The following is a 7669-nucleotide window of genomic DNA, read 5'->3' as shown; positions in this document are numbered from 1 at the left end:
AGTTATTTCTATAGTGTAGATACAAATTTTGAATCTGCTACATGTGTCGTAAATACATTCTCCCAGCCTGGTCTTCTAAATTTGATTATAATGTATTTCTTTCTTTCTTTCTCTTTCCTTTGTTTTTGTTTTGATAGATATGTGTTTCGATTGATTTGTTTAACTTCTTTACCTTTGCATTTGTGTCTTGGGTTCTTTCTGTCTCAAAAAATTATTTTTTATTTTAAAACCATTTAGACTTTCATATTTTCTTATATATTTTAAGAGTATTTCCCTTGGGATCTGCATGTGTATGAATGTGTGTTTATTCTGAATGTCTTTGTAAAGTATTTTAACTATGACTTTATTGTTCATTATTAACAGAATTGTGGTCCGAGCATATAATGTATATGACATTAATACTTTCAGTGTATCAAAATTTTTTATGGCCTAATATGTGGTCAATATTTATTTTAAAAGTTATATATGGACTTGAATAGAATGGTTTATATTTGTTGGTTAAGATGTATATGTATGTATATAAATTGTGTATGTGTAATGGTTTTGTATAGATATGTATATTTTGGGAAAATATATTTGTATATTAATATATGTGTGATATATATGTATAACATATTACATATTCATACATAGGTGTTCATGTACAATTATATACATGTTCACAAACACACACACACAGACATACAGAACACAGTTGGTAAAAGTGTTGTTCAAATTTTTTACTGTCCTACTAATTTTTTGTGTATTTCATCTGTCAGCTTCTGAGAGGTGTGAATTGAAATGTTCTTTTGGGATTGCAGATCTGTCAATTTCACCTTTTAATTCTGTAAGACTTCTATTTCAATGCCTATTTCTGTATTTATAGGCATGCAATTTCACATTTTCTATGTATCTCTGGGGATAAGCATCACTTTTATAGAGTATTCCTATTTATATCTCTTAATGCTCTTTATCTTGAATAGATTTTCTCTAATAGTATTGCTGTATCAGATTTGTATTAGTGTTTGTATTATACTTTCCTACGACTACATTTTCAACTATTATTTTGCATCAACTATCTCTCTTGAGGCAACACATAAGATTCAGATCTTACCCATTTTCCATGTTATTGTTCATCATTATTTTAGCCCCACCAGTTTACCTCTCTCAACAGTCATTTTAGTTTTTACAGTCAATCAATGCTAGTTTAGAGTTAACAACGATTTGTTTGCTCTTTTTTTTTTTTTTTTTTTGCATGCCTGTCTTCCATGTTAAATTTTCTTCTTTCAGAGATTGTATCTTACTGTCTAAAGATGTCATTGTTTTCCCCATTTTGTTGCAGGCTTTGTGATTCTAAGTTGATAGTTATTGATCTTCAAATCTTGCCTGTCATATTAGCCTACTGAATGGGAGTTGTATCAGAATCCCTAGCAGCCAGTTTTGAATTTGCCTGAGCCAGAGGACCTATGAGTTTCATTACATCAGGAGCTTTCGTTTTAATTTTTTTTTTTGGCTTGGGGTCACTATATCACATTAGAAGCCTGGATTCACAACTCACACCTACTTATGAAAGTGGCCAGGCCAACTTTCTTTTCCCACCCTTCACCGGAAGACAGTAGTTTCATCTGCCAATGACAATTTCTGTTCTGGAGACTGGAAATCTAGGGAGTCCCTTCTGTGGGCCGCAGTGGGAGCCCAGCCCCCGCCTCCCCCAGTTGGAGCCTGGGCCATTCCCTGGTTCTCCCATGAGCCTGCCTAGTGGCTTCAAGTCCCATACACCACTGGCTTTGAGTTACCCGTCCTTATTTTGCTTTTGGGGGTTGCCTTCTTGGTGGGAGGCAGAAACTTAAACATCTCTATACACTTAAATTTCTTTTTAAATTCATTTCTTGCATGTGTTTGAAATGAGAAAGGAGATTTTCCCTAGAGGCTTAGTCTGGTATCCTCCTTATTAGCCTATAGCTCTCCTAGAGCACGCATCTGAATGGAGTGAATGTAAACAGCTAAATAGTGGGAGAGATTCTTATCACCTTGCCAACTGTATAGGTGATTTTGGTTCCCCATTTGCTGAAGAATGGGGATCTAGAAAAATGGGCTCTGGCTATGGCTAATGTTCCCACAAGAGACTGGACTCATGGGCTATATGCCCACTATGAGTAACCCTAGGCTATTATTGTGTAGCACATGGAGATGAAGCTGGCATTAGCCGAGGCCTGTAGGGACTTCCAACCTGAGCATGTGGAGCCTGCAGAATATCATGGCCTCAGCTTCTCCTTGCTTTAGCCAAATTCTAGGTGTGCAACAAAGTCCAGGCTCCTGTGTGTGGCATTCAAGAACCTTGATTAGCCATTTTGGCCCACAGGGAACTTCTTATAGCCCTGTGAACTAAATGTTTATGTCCCCCCAAGTTCATATGTTGAAACTCTAATCCCCAATGTAATGGTATTTGGAGGTATGACCTTTGGGAGGGTATTAGTCATGAAAACGAATCTCTCATGAATGGGATTAGTGCCCTTATAAGAAGAGACACTCTTTACCATGGGAGGACACAGCAAAATGATGGCCATCTGTAAACTAGGAAGAGGGGACTCACCAGAACCTGACCATACCAGTATCCTGATCTCAGATTTCCAGTCTCTAGAACTGTGAAAAATAAATGTTTGTGTTTGAGCCACCCAGTCTACAGTAGTCAAACTAAGACATCTAGTTTTCTAAAAGCAACATCCTCTTTGTCACCACTGTGCGCTTCCATGTGCTACTTTCTCCGACCAACTGAATTCCCCATCCCTGTCTTGGAAAACTTGCACCCATGCTCTGAGGCAGACCTCAGGGATCACTACATTTGCTAAGCTTTTCTGGCCTTTCACACTTCACAACTCAATCCAGGCAGTGGTTAGCATTCCCTTCTGTCTACAGCACCTTTGGCCTCTAAAAAAGAGCTCATTGCAAAAATGTATTCATAAACTTTTCCCTGCCTCCCTAACAACAATGTAAGCAATTAAAGGAAAAGAATGTTTCACGTCTCAGGCATTTGACATGGTGTCTGATGCAAGACTGATGCCAAAAAAGTTATGTTAAGTGAATAGGAGCATCTGTGTGAGCAAAGACTTCTCATTCCTTTCTGTCTCCACTTGATCAGCCTTTCACATACAGGCTCCTGAATCCCTGCTCCCACCTTGAAACCAAGGCCTGAACATCAGCTCAGTAAACTAGTAGCCCTAATCCTGAACTCTACCCAAAAATGTGGCCCATGAAATGATTTATTGTTTTTGTGTATCTCTGCTTCAGCCTAGGCTAAAGGCTTGTTTTCATATGTCAGGAGGCCTAAAGAGTATGAACAGCCCAAGGTAAATTCACGTTAGAGGGTGAGCAAACTCTTCTCAACAGAAGGAGTCAGGCACAAAGGGCCTCATCTTTTCCCAAAGCACAAATCTGCAAGGATGGACTTGACTCATTCAATCAATGTTGTTTTCAGTGCTGACTATATTTTGAAACTGTGCCCAGGAATGGAGTGTTGCAGTGAGCAAGGCAGGTGTGAGCTCTTACCTCCTGGATCCTGGAGTCTGGATGGGAATCCATTAAAAGAATTTAACTTCAGTCTCCAGATCTCACCAACTGTGACTGCAGATATGTCATGTAACCTTCAGTATTCAAACCAAAGCAATCTGGAGCAGTCTACTTAGAAAGATTTCCTAGAATCATACCTTGCCCTCAGGTTTGTTGTTCTCCATGTGCCCTCAGGATCTGTTCTCTGCCCTGTTCTGTGCCCAAGGAGGGCTACTTGCTCTCTCCTCTCTAGATTTTAGCTAACAGCAGCCAGAAGGAAGTGCCTATGGAGTATTTGAGGACAAGAGGAGTGAGAGATAGGGTGAGTGGGGAGAGACAGAGAGAAGAGGGAGAGGGGAAGAGAAAGAGGAGAGAGAGGATAAGAAACAGAGGAAAGAGAAAGATAGAAGAAAGAAAAGGAGAGAGAGAGAAGAAAGGGGAGAGAAAAGCAGGCTAAGAGAATGCAGAGAGGAGGGAAGAGACAGAAGATGGGTGAGAAAGAGGAGAGGGGTGAGAAAGAAAGAGAAGGGAAAGAAAGAAGAGAGAGAAGAAGAGATAGAGGAGAGAAAGGAGTGAGGAGAGAGAGGAGGGGGAGAAGGAAAAGAGAGACAGAGAGGTGTGTATGTGTGAAGGTCCTTAATTCCCTTAGGCCTTTCCTGACCACTCCTCTTCTGTTCCTCTAATTATGCGCATCTGATTCTGTTTAGCCTTAGGGATGGCAGCTCCTTCCCCTTGGACCTATAACCCTAGTTTAGTAACAGCTTTCTTCTGTTGATGGCCCTGGGGTGCCTGACTGTCCAGGCATCTCAAGTTAGGTCACCTTGACACAGCTTGTTCTGCTCTTGCCTAACTTGTTTTTCTCTCCCACCAGGTGAGATCATCTGCCAATGAGATAAGACTGTATTCCTGACCATGATGTGAAAAGATGTCAGACACACCTCATTCTACCCCCTCATTTAGGAAAAACTGACCAGCATTAACATTACAATAGAGATCATATAACTGCCAAAACAGACTATTTTGTGGCGACAAGATACCAAATTCTAACCTGATTCTGGGATAGCATCACCGTGATAGGAAGGACACAAAGTCCAGGAGACTTGCATTTGGGGTATGTGGAAGTGGGGAGCCTTATTACAGATGGTAAAGACTGGAAAAATGTGGGCCACACAATCATTCTCCTAACCAAATGTTTCTTGAGGATCTAATATATGACTGGCATTTACCAGTGTCTAAAAGACAAATATATGCCCCATATACATAATTAGAACTAGTCTTCACCCTTAAAAATGGTGTCAGTCATTTGAACTAGGAGTTACTAAATATCATTGATGTTATGCTAGAAGCCTCTGTAGGCTACAGTGGGAATAAGATAAAGGGAGGGTGAAAACTGTGGGAAGTGTAAAGCTGTGGCTCATTCATTGACAGTCTACAGTCAAACCCTGTACTAGCACCTCATTCCTGCCTACAGCTTGCAAAAAGGCTCCTCACTGGACTCTCTCTAGTCATGCTTTTGAATGCACTGTTTCCTGCTGAAACCTTGATTGACATATGTCTCGTGCTTCCCCCACCCTCCTACACTCACCCAACATGATCCTTGAAGACTCTCAGGGGAGTCACAGTGCACAGTGTCCTTGTCATTCATGCTGGTGCAGGGTAAACACACCTGATGGCAATGACTCCAGCATAACCTTAGAATGACCCCATGGCAGACACACCTGAATGGAGTTCTGAGCTAGGGGATCTGGGATCTAGGCCAACCCAGAGATTTTTTTTTTTTGAGACAGAGTTTCGCTCTTGTTACCCAGGCTGGAGTGCAATGGCACGATCTCGGCTCACCGCAACCTCTACCTCCTGCAACCCAGAGATTTACTTCTTGTCTACGAGGAACAATGAGCCCCTGGCCCAACCTGTGGAACACAGGTCATGCAAGTGATTAAGGCCCTGAGTTTTGGATTCAATGAATGTTGCCACGTGGAGGTTGTTAAGGGGAGGACGTCCCGTGAAAATGCTGTAAAAGCTGCAGACTGCTTGCAAGCAGTTAGCGTTTTCCTGCCCAGCCCGATGCTGCTGGGCTGTGCGTTTATCTTGCTCAGCCCATGTCCCTGGACTTGTCCAGCCAACTGCCGCTGCGCCATTTCTGGAGGTAAGGTGGTTCTCCAGTCCAGCCTGTCACTCTGGACCCTCTCCCCTGTATGGAAGCCCCTAGAAAAACCCCATATTTCATTTCCTGGACCTGGGTCTCTTCTACCTCTTGAACCTGTTTCCTTCCCTACTGAGCTTAATAACGGAGGCTGGGTACAGCAACTGGTGCCTCTCACTTTATTGCAGAAGCTGGGCTATCCAAGCATCTACAATTTTGCTTGGTGATACAGCTTTTTCTACATTTAAAAACTTGGCTTTTATTCCTGTCATGGACTGAATGATGCCCACAAGAAATATGTCCAAGTTTTCTTTTGTGGAACCTGTAAAGGTCACTTTATTTGGAAAATAAAGGGTCTGCAAGGGCCTTTGCTGAGGTAATTCATTTAGGACAATTTTTTATTGTCCTTGGTTATCCACGTGGGCCTTAAATCCAACAGCAAGTGTCTTTAGAACAAAGAAGCGTTTTGGGCATTGAACTCAATCTATCAAAAGGTAATAGCATTGCTACTTAAATTTGCCCTGCCTTTCCCTACATCCTACAACCTCCCTATATTAACAGGTACGGAGATTGGGGTGCAGGAAGCCAACTGGCCAGCACATGGTGGCCCCAGCACAAAGGGTGGTTACTGGCTATGGATTTTATAAGATGAAAAAATCTGTTCTGCCACTTTTCCTAAAGCAAAGAAAATTTGCTGGGGAGATGAAGTTGACTCCTCTATGGAGTTGTAAATGACACTACTGCAGTTTAGAAAATGTGCCACCGTAAACCATGTAACGGGAGGAACGAAATTAGTTGAAGTTGGAAAACATGTTTGCTGTGTTTGTTTTTTTTAGACAGAGTCTCACCCTGTCTCCCAGTCTAGAGTGCAGTGACGCAATCTGGGCTCGCTGCAACCTCTGCCTGCTGGGTTCAAGCCATTCCTGAACCTCAGCTTCTGGAGTAGCTGGGATTAGAAGCACCTGCCACCATGCCCAGCTAATTTTTGTATTTTTAGTAGAGACAGGGTTTCACCATGTTGGCCAGGCTGATCTTGAATTCCTGGGCTGAAGTGATCTCCCAACCTCGGCCTCCCAAAGTGCTCATTCTTCCAGCCAAATGTTTCTTAAGGACCTAATATATAACTGACATTTATATATAATGGACCTGATTCCACTCTGACATCCACTCTATAGGGTGGATCCAAGGCTAAGATGTACTGATAAGAGCCGGTGTGTCAACTTGCCTTGCTGCCTAGCCCTTCCCTTTGGCTTTGACACCTTTGACATTGATATTGGCCCATCCAGACCAAGTTAGCTTTGGATCCCTCCTGTCAATGGACCATGCTTTCTGTTTCCACCAGTTCAGTCTCCTTCACTTCCAGACCAAAGTTGTCTCCCTCCTCTCTCCTTTGCAGATCTTATGACTAGAGAGGCCAGCCAGCCCATTCTGCCCAGGATATGAGATTTTGAGGGTGAGAACCAGGATGGTACAGGGCAAACCGGTGGGTGGGTTACCTTAGGATTGAGGCTGTATCTTTTCTGCAACAGGCACAGAAATTTGACAAGCATCTTTTTTCTCATGTCCTACACCCAACTATTTAACTCCTTGCCCTGTTGCTGCTGAGAGCAGCAATTCTCAACCATGGCTGTAAATGAGAAGCACCTGGAGAACTTTTACAACTCCCGCTGCTTAAGCCACACCCTACAACAATTAGAATCTCTTGGAGTAGAACCAGGCATCTATATTTTTTAAAGCCTCCCAGATGATTCCCATATATAGCCAAGGTGGAAACCATTGGCCTAGAGCAGCAGCAGTGATTAACATTTAATTTAAAATAACCATCATTTTGAGTTGACTCTAATTTGGAGGGACTGTCATCTTTTTTTAACTTTGAAGATTTAACACGTGTGCCTCAATATTGGGGTCATGAGTACATTGGTCTGTCAATATTTTGGAAGTTAGTCATTAAATCAGTAGTTTAAACTGAAATTAGATATAGAAGCCCTTTATAGTACCTAC

The 7669-nt window shown here is 42.1% G+C and overlaps 1 long non-coding RNA gene across 1 annotated transcript; it reads left to right on the top strand.

Moving 5' to 3' along the window:
- Positions 1-3497: 3497 nt before the first annotated feature.
- Positions 3498-5833, top strand: LOC118154779 (uncharacterized). Its single transcript, XR_004745044.3, has 3 exons — positions 3498-3694; positions 4397-4636; positions 5334-5833. It is a non-coding gene; the product is annotated as an uncharacterized LOC118154779 (long non-coding RNA).
- The last annotated feature ends 1836 nt before the right edge of the window (positions 5834-7669 follow it).

Source organism: Callithrix jacchus, chromosome 6 (genome assembly GCF_049354715.1).
Source record: "Callithrix jacchus isolate 240 chromosome 6, calJac240_pri, whole genome shotgun sequence".
Lineage (NCBI taxonomy): Eukaryota > Metazoa > Chordata > Mammalia > Primates > Cebidae > Callithrix > Callithrix jacchus.
Note: the sequence above shows the minus strand (reverse complement) of the source record. Positions and strands in the feature narration are given on the sequence as shown.